General features: G+C 33.4%; 1 protein-coding gene and 1 long non-coding RNA gene across 3 annotated transcripts in view; both read left to right on the top strand.

Annotated features, from left to right (window-relative positions):
* Positions 1 to 285: 285 nt before the first annotated feature.
* On the top strand, positions 286 to 3,675 carry LOC130899398 (uncharacterized). Its single transcript, XR_009060020.1, has 2 exons — positions 286 to 449; positions 3,412 to 3,675. It is a non-coding gene; the product is annotated as an uncharacterized LOC130899398 (long non-coding RNA).
* Positions 3,676 to 6,256: 2,581 nt separating this feature from the next.
* The window catches only part of LOC130899215 (methylcytosine dioxygenase TET), a 99,367-nt gene continuing 92,633 nt past the window's right edge, over positions 6,257 to 12,990 (top strand). For both annotated transcript variants that reach the window (XM_057808968.1, XM_057808967.1), the window contains exon 1: positions 6,257 to 6,446. The gene's annotated coding sequence lies outside the window, so the exon portion shown is untranslated. The remainder of the gene's footprint in view (positions 6,447 to 12,990) is intronic.

The following is a 12,990-nucleotide window of genomic DNA, read 5'->3' as shown; positions in this document are numbered from 1 at the left end:
GCACCGCTTCGTGCACGGTCGAAATATCTTCTTCTTCACTTAGTTTTTGGCCTCCACCATATCGAATTACATGACATTATTTATTATTTATAGATTTATGACATATTTTATTATCTACATTTTTTGTTATTTTTGCATCACATATAGTTAAATCAAATTCTTAATATTTGTGAGAAATTCTTGATTAATTAATTATTTACTAATAAAAAGATTTATGAATAAAAAGACGAAACTCCAATATAATATACTTTTAACTATAGAAATACAATTTTAATTACTTGACATTCCAAATAGTAAGAGGCCATAAATCATCGTCCTTAGATTTATATTCTTAATTCAAATGTTTTAGTTGCCAGGTTATTGTTTATAGTTACATACCAACGTTTGTTATCCAGAGAAGCAAGCAAATTTGTCAAGAAATTCTCGAGAAACTAATTTTGCTAATCTGTGTAAGTGAAATTTAACTTTAATTATTTTATTTTCATATCAAATCGTATTTAATTTTTAATTTAATATTTAATTAACTTTAACGGGTTTTTGTATTATACATTTAGTTTGAATTTCAAATATAACATGCATCTAAAATTATAATAGATCCATTTGATTCTTTTTGATTCATCCATTTATTCTGATATAAATATATTAAATAATGATAATTACCTGACAGCAAATAACTGACATTAATAAAATTTAAATTGTCTAGAAATCTAATGATATGTAGTTTGAAAAGTTCAATTTTAACGTAAAAAAAAATTAAATTAGCGAAATTATCCCTCTTGTAATACCATTAAAAAAATTTGTTGGTTTTATTTATTCATAATGTAGAAAAAGTTGTAGTGGATATTCAATTTTCTAACCTCAATATGTAAAAATATTTTTCAATTGTAAATTTTTGTTATAAGCTTGAAAATACTGACATTTTTCGATAGATAATATGTCGCATGTCGTTTGAAAGGTTGAGATCACATTTTCATCTTAAATCCAGTTTTAACACGTTCACTGCCACTCATAATTTTTTTACACAATTCAACTAAGAAATTATTTAAAGATTCTTCATAATTTTTTATAATAATAAGATGTTGAGGGTTAAATATGAAGAACATTTTTGATTTATTTTGAATAAATTCTGGAATATTTGAAGCTTGACAATTTGTGGATTAGTAGCTTCAACATCATCGTCAGTATACTCATTGTTTGGTAGTTTTCGTCTATGGATTGCCTCGCACTTACAAAGGAGGTTCTCGGCGGTTTCTTTTGGTTCCTTACAGAAACTGGAGTAACTGGAATTACCTTTATGTGACAAAGTTTAATTGAATAATTTTTTTCTCCCTCCGGGATGAAAGGTTCGCTTTTTGTCTTTGGTATGCGGGACAAAAGTGGCCCATTCTCTCCCGGGAAGAATTTTCTTTTGTTTATACGCTCGGGTGACAAAAATCGCGGGCGAGAATACCCTACTTTTCTCCCTAGGGGCGTAAAGTACTATTTTTCCCTTGGTCGATGTAGGCAATGGTTTAATTGAGTTTCTTTGGAATTTTTCTGTGCCTATAACATTTTTTTCTTTTTCGTATCTTGTTTGATGTTTAACATCTTTAACCATTTTATTTTATGTCCCCTTTAATCTCAAATTATTTCTTGTAGACACCAAATGTTTTATTTTGATCTTTGTTGGTTCTTGCTAGAGTCATAACTGTATTCCAATCACTTTAAATGGTACTATGCATCAAATCATCATCATAAATCTAAAAAGTTATGAGTATATTGTTAACTGGTTAAATGAGAAAAGAGCTGCAATAGATTTGTTTTGGTTCTGCTGTCACTAGTATCCTTTATTTGGTGGAGCTGCTTCATAAATTGCCGAATTTATTAACTCAATTTTTGAAGTGATACATAGTAGCAAGGTATTTGCAGGATTCTCTGTGAAACCAAAAGTTTCGCCATGAATTGCTCTTTGTTTGGATAAATATTTTGCTTTAGAAGCGTCATCTTTTTGCTCAATATCAGAAAGAAATTCTTCTAATTTTTCGATAGATTTAGCTTCTTTGATACATGGTTCGCATTGAACTTTCTTTGGTTCAAAGAATGATAAGTTATTCTGCGTAGAAAAAATTATCCAATATTCTATTGGAAGAACCAAATCATTTGAAAAATAGTAAATTGTAGTAACCAGTAACCCTATCCCTGCGATTGAGTATCACCTTCTATGGGGTATTCTTTGCAATTTATAAAAATTTAAAAAAATACGTCGTTTATGAAATGACTGAAAAAATGTTTGTAATACTGAAAGGCATATTATGTTATTGAAAAATGTATATAAAATAATTCATTACGATTGTTTGAAAAAACTGAAACTATTATCAAGTGTCCCCCCTTATTCTCTACGTGTTTTTATAAATTGGACTTTATGAAAATTCAAACTATGATCATTACTTTTACTTTACTTACTACCATACGAGGGTTGCCACTTAAGTTTTAAGTTATAGTAACATAATGTGAATATGTCAAATCTGATATTGACATTTTAAAAATCTGACATTTGGTGGACATACTCAGAAGGTATTGTCAGTCAACTCGCTTTGAATTTTGGTGATGAGGCATCGTCTCGAACTACCAGGATTGGCTGGTTTTTCCAATTCAATTTTCGCTACAGGATGAATTTCGTGAAGGTAGTCCAAAATCGGTTGTCTTGTATCCTGTTATTGCAAAATCTTCATGTGACATACCGTGAGTTTGAGGCGTACTTAAGCAGTAATTCCACTCGTATACATTTAATATTGCGTGAACATTTGGTTGTTAAGAAGGTTTGTTCGCTTTGGATACAGCACAATTTAATAATCGCTCAAAAAGAGGTGAAAGGCGACGAATCATTGATATCTGCTGCCCAAAATAACAATCGATTGTATGGGTCTTGAAGACGAGCCAAAACGAACAAAATTTGTTCGTGCTCGAAGAAAATGGACGCCTGTTTTTGCGGACTAATTGGACATGTCGCCACCATTCCATTAGAGCAACGTTGTACGGTTAATTATGAATGGTACATCAGCACTCACTTGTTTGCCAGAAGTATCCAAAAAAATCAGGAAAATCAATCGCAGAAGATAAATCATTCTCCACCACGATGATGCAAGTTCTAACATATCAGTTTTTAAACAGTCAAAACATCGAATTGATGTTGATGTCATCTGCTGTACAGTCCTGATGACTCCTTTTTATTCCCGTAGATCAAAAACATATCGCGAGGTCTACGTATACCTCAATCGGAATGGACAATTGGTTCAAACGCATACAAAATGTATTGATGTTTGTTTTTATTTGCCTCAAACTTGAGTAGCAACCCTCGGTTAAGGAAATGGATAAATATTTGTAAAACAAAACGAAAGTTACTATCAATTGAGTTTACCTTGTTGTTTTCAGATACCATGAGTTTACGAACCATCTTTTTGGTGTTTGTCATCTGCTCATTGTTGTCTATGGGGGTACTAGGACAAGAAGAAGGGGCATCCTCCGTAGCACCGGTTACTGAAAGTGGCGCCGATACAAATTTGGCCGGAATTGGTCATGTCGCAATCATTCTTGCGTCTATGGGATTTGCTATGTTTAATAGACACTAATTGTAATATTATTTCATGTTTTTGAATGATTTACCTATATTTTTGTGAATAAATGTACCAGATGTATCTTGGAGATTTTTATTGAGTCTATTGCGGTTGACTTTTGGAAATTGGATGAAAAATATCAAGCCAGTCGCAAAAGGAGAAAAAAAACTATGTAATTTGAAATAAAAATTGGAAAAAATGATTTTTATAAAAAGAAAATTCAGTCCACAACCCAGAGCGGTCCTATGGACCACAACTACACTTTCCCCACAGCCCAGAGCGGTCCTATGGACCATACAGCAACCTAACCTTTAAAGACATGTAATGAAGATTTATTTGGAATAAAAAGTGCGAAAAAATGATGTTTTTTGTGCCCTAGGTCCCAAAGCAAAGTTTCCTTCGGGCCTATGGACCACCGGACACGAAAACGTCATTTTTTTTCTTTAATCTTTCCTTGGACCCACATCCCATATGGAGTGTAAAAACCAAAAAATTTTTGGGCCATGGTAAAAGTTTATCAAGCTTGGGGCTCAACGCCACCAGCCTTCTAGCGAACGACGTTCAAAGTGAATTAAACAAGGTGGAAAAGTTGAAAACACTTGATGAATTAACTTAATATGAACTAAATCAACTATCCCCGGACACGATTATCCAATAGTTATTTATTCTGAAAGTGATTTAGTACGGTACGAGACAGATTTTTATAGACAAGGCGACGAAGGAGCCGAGTCAAGAATATCTAATCGAGTACCGTAACAATTCGCCCCTTTTGCCCATCAATACAATCTGACTTCAAGAACAGAATATGCGCAGACTGTGGGATCTATTTCTTGACAAAGTACAAATGTACAGTCGTTTCGTGCATACCAAAACTGCCCAAGACCATCGTGAAGGACTACGGCCATGTTTTTCTTATTTCCTAATTTCTTTAAACTCCATCGTTGGGATAAATGTACACACACTGTCTTTTACTTACTTAACCTATATAAACACTTACACTAAACAAGCTCGAATATATACCAGAAAGAAAGTTTCAGAATTTTAGACGGTAAACAAACAAAAAAAACATTTTAAAACAAACATCAAACAAACCTGCGTATTCGCCGAATTTTAGACTTCCATTATAACTGAGCAGGTCCTACTTCACGGTTCATGTAGTGGACGAGTTTGTTAACAATATTTTTGCCGGATCTAACTTCTTGTCACTAAGCTAGAATAACCAGAGATTTGTACCGAAAGAAGATAATCGCCCAAATATTTCCAGGGTCGACCTATTGAAGATTTTTGGTCGATACTGAGTAGAAAAGTGTATGATAGGAGTCGTTAAGCCGGAAATGAACAACAACTTCGTAGAATTTTTGGAAAAATTCGCAAAATTGACAATTACACCATCCAGCATTAAGCGTTGGGCAAAAATTGAAGAAAATTGCTCTTTAAGTAAAGTTTAAATCGTGTTTTTTGTTAATTTCATGTTAAGAAAATAGTAGTGAATAAATGAATTGTTAACATTTCGTGCGAACAATAGTGTTGGTCAAGGTGCTGTTGCCAGACGATGGGATATGACCCGCGCAGCGGTTCGAACAGTGTGCTAGTGTTATGAGTAGACCTGTTACTTTCATAGGCGACCTGGAACAGGCAAAAGGTGATTCACAGCCGCTCGTGATGAACGCTTCATTGTATCAACAACATACTCCAGCTTATCGGCAAGCACGCCTGCGTTTTGCACAGGATCACCTAAATTGGACGTTGAGGCAATGGGGATCTGTTCTGTTATTACGTGAGACCACAATATTCCTCCATGGTTGTACCGAAGACCAAGAGAGCGATTTGCAGATTGCAGCTTTTAAGAGCGGAATGCTTATGGAGGTGGTTCCTGAATGATCTGAGGTGCAATTTCTCTAAGAGCATCAGCCGACTATGGAACAAACAAAAGGTGATTCACAACCGCTCGTGATGAATGCTTCATTGTATCAAAAACATTAAGAAATCGTCACCTTAATGTCGATCAAGTACAACTACGGGTAAAGTAAAGATGCCAGGACCATAACCTAACCCCTAAAACATCTGCGATTGGCCCAAACCTTAATCCAGCTCATCGACAAGCACAGGTTCATCTGAATTGAACTATGAGAGCGAAGACCAAGAGAGCGATTTGTAGATATTGAGTGGAAAAGTTCGAATATATATCAGAAAGGAAGTTCCAAAATTTTAAACAGAAAACAAACAAATAAAACAATATCAAACAAACCAGCGTAATCGCCGAATTTTAGACTTCCATTATAACAGAACGCATTCGGCTTCACGGTTAATGTAGTGGACGAGTTCGTTAACAATATTTTTATATAGTGTACAGTGGGCCGATTTGCATACGCGCCAGTATATATATTTTCGAAAAATATTTGAACGAGTTTACAGCCTTTGCACGTTTGGTAATTTTCTTTTTGGTTTTCCCCTGTATTTTTAAACTATCGTTTAGTGAAACGTAGCGGCAGACACTAAGATTCGTAATGTCATATATATGTAAAAAGCACAAAAGCACGCCGTTGTCATATCGAATATTCAAGTGGGAAAAAGCTCTCGCCAAACTGTCCGAACTTCGCGTTCGAATTTGGCCGTCGAGGTTCGTTCGGTGTGAAGCTTCACGATTGGTCGAAAAGCACGACAGATGTGAAATGCGGCGCGAGACGTGAAAGCTTCGAAAAACTTATTATGAGCGACTAGCGAGACTCAGTTGAAATCAACGTGCGTAACGGTGGTGTGTGAGAGTGCGTGATTTTTTTTATTTACACATGGTTTGTTGGATTTTTTATTTATTGGAAAATATTCAAAAGGATATCGGTCACTGAAATTATGGTAATTATTATCAAATTTCCGTAACGTACATTTAAAACTGGTCTAATTTTCAAATTATTTTATACATTTGCATGTTTTTAAAAAAACGACGTAAAAATATAAAGTTGTGGGGCTTGAAACGTGAAAAAAAAATAAAAAACTTTTGTAATTATATATATAGTAGTAGTAGTATATTTTTTTCTATTGTCTTGACCACATTTCGAAAGATTTATCAAGTTTCTATGAAAATTAATACAAGAAAATTTCTTCCTTTTCAACTTAAAACTTTCGTTTTTAACCAATTTGTTTTAGAAATAAATACGAAATTTATATATAATAAGAAGCTATTTAATTTATAAATCTAAAAAAGTACGTTATCAATAAACAAAAATATTGAAATAAATAAGCGAAAGCGGGAAATTTTTATGTAGAAGTTGTATAAAATTTGTAGACGCGGTCAGTATGTTGTGTTCCGGGTTGGCCAGGTGATTGGGTGGCTTCTATTAGACAGCTGTCGTATTCGATGTAATGATAACTGTGGACCATCTTCCCAGGTGTCTTATTGATATTTTTCCCGCTAGAAAATTCAGTTTAGATTTTGATTTTGACCAAATGATTGGTACTATTGCGTATTGGTTTTCGTACAATGTTTGATAAAAAAGAATTCCGTCATTTTCAACGGCGTTTTATTGTTGAAATAAATAAGATGTATTATAAGAGACAATGAAGCTTTCGTAGAATTTTGAAAATTTAAAGAGAGGTTAGGTGTATGTTGAAAATGATCAGGATTTTGGTAGAACTCATAGTATTGAAAATACGAGGCTCTAAACTTGTTCAGATATTAATGGAAAACATATGCACGTTTAAAAAATCACTCACGCCAAAATGATTGAGGCATTGAGCTGGAATTTTGGAAATTTGTTTCTAAAGGTTTGTTGTGTGTAGAAAAAAATCTGGATTTTGGTAGGGTTCATAGTATTGGAAATACGAGGCTCTAAACTTATTCAAATATTAATGGAAAACATATGCACGTTTAAAAAATCACTCACGCCAAAATAATTGAAGCATTGAGCTGGAATTTTGGAAATTTGTTTCTAAAGGTTTGTTGTGTGTAGAAACAAATCTGGATTTTGGTAGGGTTCATAGTATTGAAAATACCAAGCTAGAAAGTTGTTCAAATATTAATGGAGAACATATGCACGTTTAAAAAGTCACTCACGCCAAAATGATTGAAGCATTGAGCTGGAATTTTGGAAATTTGTTTCTAAAGGTTTGTTGTGTGTAGAAAAAAATCTGGATTTTGGTAGGGTTCATAGTATTGGAAATACGAGGCTCTAAACTTGTTCAGATATTAATGGAAAACATATGCACGTTTAAAAAATCACTCACGCCAAAATGATTGAAGCATTGAGCTGGAATTTTGGAAATTTGTTTCTAAATGTTTGTTGTGTGTAGAAAAAAATCTGGATTTTGGTAGGGTTCATAGTATTGGAAATACGAGGCTCTAAACTTGTTCAGATATTAATGGAAAACATATGCACGTTTAAAAAATCACTCACGCCAAAATGATTGAAGCATTGAGCTGGAATTTTGGAAATTTGTTTCTAAAGGTTTGTTGTGTGTAGAAAAAAATCTGGATTTTGGTAGGGTTCATAGTATTGGAAATACGAGGCTCTAAACTTGTTCAGATATTAATGGAAAACATATGCACGTTTAAAAAATCACTCACGCCAAAATGATTGAAGCATTGAGCTGGAATTTTGGAAATTTGTTTCTAAAGGTTTGTTGTGTGTAGAAAAAAATCTGGATTTTGGTAGGGTTCATAGTATTGGAAATACGAGGCTCTAAACTTGTTCAGATATTAATGGAAAACATATGCACGTTTAAAAAATCACTCACGCCAAAATGATTGAGGCATTGAGCTGGAATTTTGGAAATTTGTTTCTAAAGGTTTGTTGTGTGTAGAAAAAAATCTGGATTTTGGTAGGGTTCATAGTATTGAAAATACCAAGCTAGAAAGTTGTTCAAATATTAATGGAGAACATATGCACGTTTAAAAAGTCACTCACGCCAAAATGATTGAAGCATTGAGCTGGAATTTTGGAAATTTGTTTCTAAAGCTTTGTTGTGTGTAGAAAAAAATCTGGATTTTGGTAGGGTTCATAGTATTGGAAATACGAGGCTCTAAACTTGTTCAGATATTAATGGAAAACATATGCACGTTTAAAAAATCACTCACGCCAAAATGATTGAGGCATTGAGCTGGAATTTTGGAAATTTGTTTCTAAAGGTTTGTTGTGTGTAGAAAAAAATCTGGATTTTGGTAGGGTTCATAGTATTGAAAATACCAAGCTAGAAAGTTGTTTAAATATTAATGGAGAACATATGCACGTTTAAAAAGTCACTCACGCCAAAATGATTGAAGCATTGAGCTGGAATTTTGGAAATTTGTTTCTAAAGGTTTGTTGTGTGTAGAAAAAAATCTGGATTTTGGTAGGGTTCATAGTATTGAAAATACCAAGCTAGAAAGTTGTTCAAATATTAATGGAGAACATATGCACGTTTAAAAAGTCACTCACGCCAAAATGATTGAAGCATTGAGCTGGAATTTTGGAAATTTGTTTCTAAAGCTTTGTTGTGTGTAGAAAAAAATCTGGATTTTGGTAGGGTTCATAGTATTGGAAATACGAGGCTCTAAACTTGTTCAGATATTAATGGAAAACATATGCACGTTTAAAAAATCACTCACGCCAAAATGATTGAGGCATTGAGCTGGAATTTTGGAAATTTGTTTCTAAAGGTTTGTTGTGTGTAGAAAAAAATCTGGATTTTGGTAGGGTTCATAGTATTGAAAATACCAAGCTAGAAAGTTGTTTAAATATTAATGGAGAACATATGCACGTTTAAAAAGTCACTCACGCCAAAATGATTGAAGCATTGAGCTGGAATTTTGGAAATTTGTTTCTAAAGGTTTGTTGTGTGTAGAAAAAAATCTGGATTTTGGTAGGGTTCATAGTATTGGAAATACGAGGCTCTAAACTTGTTCAGATATTAATGGAAAACATATGCACGTTTAAAAAATCACTCACGCCAAAATGATTGAAGCATTGAGCTGGAATTTTGGAAATTTGTTTCTAAAGGTTTGTTGTGTGTAGAAAAAAATCTGGATTTTGGTAGGGTTCATAGTATTGGAAATACGAGGCTCTAAACTTGTTCAGATATTAATGGAAAACATATGCACGTTTAAAAAATCACTCACGCCAAAATGATTGAGGCATTGAGCTGGAATTTTGGAAATTTGTTTTTAAAGGTTTGTTGTGTGTAGAAAAAAATCTGGATTTTGGTAGGGTTCATAGTATTGAAAATACCAAGCTAGAAAGTTGTTCAAATATTAATGGAGAACATATGCACGTTTAAAAAGTCACTCACGCCAAAATGATTGAAGCATTGAGCTGGAATTTTGGAAATTTGTTTCTAAAGGTTTGTTGTGTGTAGAAAAAAATCTGGATTTTGGTAGGGTTCATAGTATTGGAAATACGAGGCTCTAAACTTGTTCAGATATTAATGGAAAACATATGCACGTTTAAAAAATCACTCACGCCAAAATGATTGAGGCATTGAGCTGGAATTTTGGAAATTTGTTTTTAAAGGTTTGTTGTGTGTAGAAAAAAATCTGGATTTTGGTAGGGTTCATAGTATTGAAAATACCAAGCTAGAAAGTTGTTCAAATATTAATGGAGAACATATGCACGTTTAAAAAGTCACTCACGCCAAAATGATTGAAGCATTGAGCTGGAATTTTGGAAATTTGTTTCTAAAGGTTTGTTGTGTGTAGAAAAAAATCTGGATTTTGGTAGGGTTCATAGTATTGGAAATACGAGGCTCTAAACTTGTTCAGATATTAATGGAAAACATATGCACGTTTAAAAAATCACTCACGCCAAAATGATTGAAGCATTGAGCTGGAATTTTGGAAATTTGTTTCTAAAGGTTTGTTGTGTGTAGAAAAAAATCTGGATTTTGGTAGGGTTCATAGTATTGGAAATACGAGGCTCTAAACTTGTTCAGATATTAATGGAAAACATATGCACGTTTAAAAAATCACTCACGCCAAAATGATTGAAGCATTGAGCTGGAATTTTGGAAATTTGTTTCTAAAGGTTTGTTGTGTGTAGAAAAAAATCTGGATTTTGGTAGGGTTCATAGTATTGGAAATACGAGGCTCTAAACTTGTTCAGATATTAATGGAAAACATATGCACGTTTAAAAAATCACTCACGCCAAAATGATTGAGGCATTGAGCTGGAATTTTGGAAATTTGTTTTTAAAGGTTTGTTGTGTGTAGAAAAAAATCTGGATTTTGGTAGGGTTCATAGTATTGAAAATACCAAGCTAGAAAGTTGTTCAAATATTAATGGAGAACATATGCACGTTTAAAAAGTCACTCACGCCAAAATGATTGAAGCATTGAGCTGGAATTTTGGAAATTTGTTTCTAAAGGTTTGTTGTGTGTAGAAAAAAATCTGGATTTTGGTAGGGTTCATAGTATTGGAAATACGAGGCTCTAAACTTGTTCAGATATTAATGGAAAACATATGCACGTTTAAAAAATCACTCACGCCAAAATGATTGAAGCATTGAGCTGGAATTTTGGAAATTTGTTTCTAAAGGTTTGTTGTGTGTAGAAACAAATCTGGATTTTGGTAGGGTTCATAGTATTGGAAATACGAGGCTCTAAACTTGTTCAGATATTAATGGAAAACATATGCACGTTTAAAAAATCACTCACGCCAAAATGATTGAAGCATTGAGCTGGAATTTTGGAAATTTGTTTCTAAAGGTTTGTTGTGTGTAGAAAAAAATCTGGATTTTGGTAGGGTTCATAGTATTGGAAATACGAGGCTCTAAACTTGTTCAGATATTAATGGAAAACATATGCACGTTTAAAAAATCACTCACGCCAAAATGATTGAAGCATTGAGCTGGAATTTTGGAAATTTGTTTCTAAAGGTTTGTTGTGTGTAGAAAAAAATCTGGATTTTGGTAGGGTTCATAGTATTGGAAATACGAGGCTCTAAACTTGTTCAGATATTAATGGAAAACATATGCACGTTTAAAAAATCACTCACGCCAAAATGATTGAGGCATTGAGCTGGAATTTTGGAAATTTGTTTTTAAAGGTTTGTTGTGTGTAGAAAAAAATCTGGATTTTGGTAGGGTTCATAGTATTGAAAATACCAAGCTAGAAAGTTGTTCAAATATTAATGGAGAACATATGCACGTTTAAAAAGTCACTCACGCCAAAATGATTGAAGCATTGAGCTGGAATTTTGGAAATTTGTTTCTAAAGGTTTGTTGTGTGTAGAAAAAAATCTGGATTTTGGTAGGGTTCATAGTATTGGAAATACGAGGCTCTAAACTTGTTCAGATATTAATGGAAAACATATGCACGTTTAAAAAATCACTCACGCCAAAATGATTGAAGCATTGAGCTGGAATTTTGGAAATTTGTTTCTAAAGGTTTGTTGTGTGTAGAAACAAATCTGGATTTTGGTAGGGTTCATAGTATTGGAAATACGAGGCTCTAAACTTGTTCAGATATTAATGGAAAACATATGCACGTTTAAAAAATCACTCACGCCAAAATGATTGAAGCATTGAGCTGGAATTTTGGAAATTTGTTTCTAAAGGTTTGTTGTGTGTAGAAAAAAATCTGGATTTTGGTAGGGTTCATAGTATTGAAAATACCAAGCTAGAAAGTTGTTCAAATATTAATGGAGAACATATGCACGTTTAAAAAGTCACTCACGCCAAAATGATTGAAGCATTGAGCTGGAATTTTGGAAATTTGTTTCGAAAGGTTAGTTGTGTGAAGAAACAAATCTGGATTTTTGGTAGGATTCATAGTATTGGAAATACGAGGCAACAAATCTGGTTTTTTGGTAGGATTCATAGTATTGGAAATACGAGGCTCTAGACTTGTTCAAATAGTAATGGAAAACATATGCACGTTTAAACAATTACTCACGCCAAAATGATTGAAGCATCGAGCTGAATTTTCAGAAATTTGGTTCTAAAGGTTGGTTGTGTGTCTCTCATAAAGAATGTCGGTTCCCAATATTCACTTCGTATATTAAATAATTATATAAAAAGAAAGCACAAGTTTAGCTTAACGTTAAGCAAACTTTTCGAGTTCTTGGTAAAACCATTCTTCAGGCTTAGATGCAAATAATTCTCGTACTGCATTTTCAACATCTTTTTTGGATTCAAGTTCTTCTATCTTAGTAGCAGTATTCGCTGTAGCATTGTCTTGTTGTAAGAGCGAGCTTTTGATTAGCATTAAGTTTAAAAGTTGCTAGTTATATTCATTTCTTCATCCGAATCACCATTTTCGATTATTCTAGTTAGGAAATATTTACTTTCATAAATGATTTTGTGAGAGCTTAAAACTCATGTAGATTTATTAACCATCGACTATGTAAAGCCGATATCGAATTGATCCTGGCATGCTGCCTCGTGGTATCCCAGATTAACAAATGCGCGAGTGTCATTTTCTGCCATAAAA

The sequence above is a fragment of the Diorhabda carinulata genome, chromosome 11 (genome assembly GCF_026250575.1).
Source record: "Diorhabda carinulata isolate Delta chromosome 11, icDioCari1.1, whole genome shotgun sequence".
NCBI lineage: Eukaryota > Metazoa > Arthropoda > Insecta > Coleoptera > Chrysomelidae > Diorhabda > Diorhabda carinulata.
Note: the sequence above shows the minus strand (reverse complement) of the source record. Positions and strands in the feature narration are given on the sequence as shown.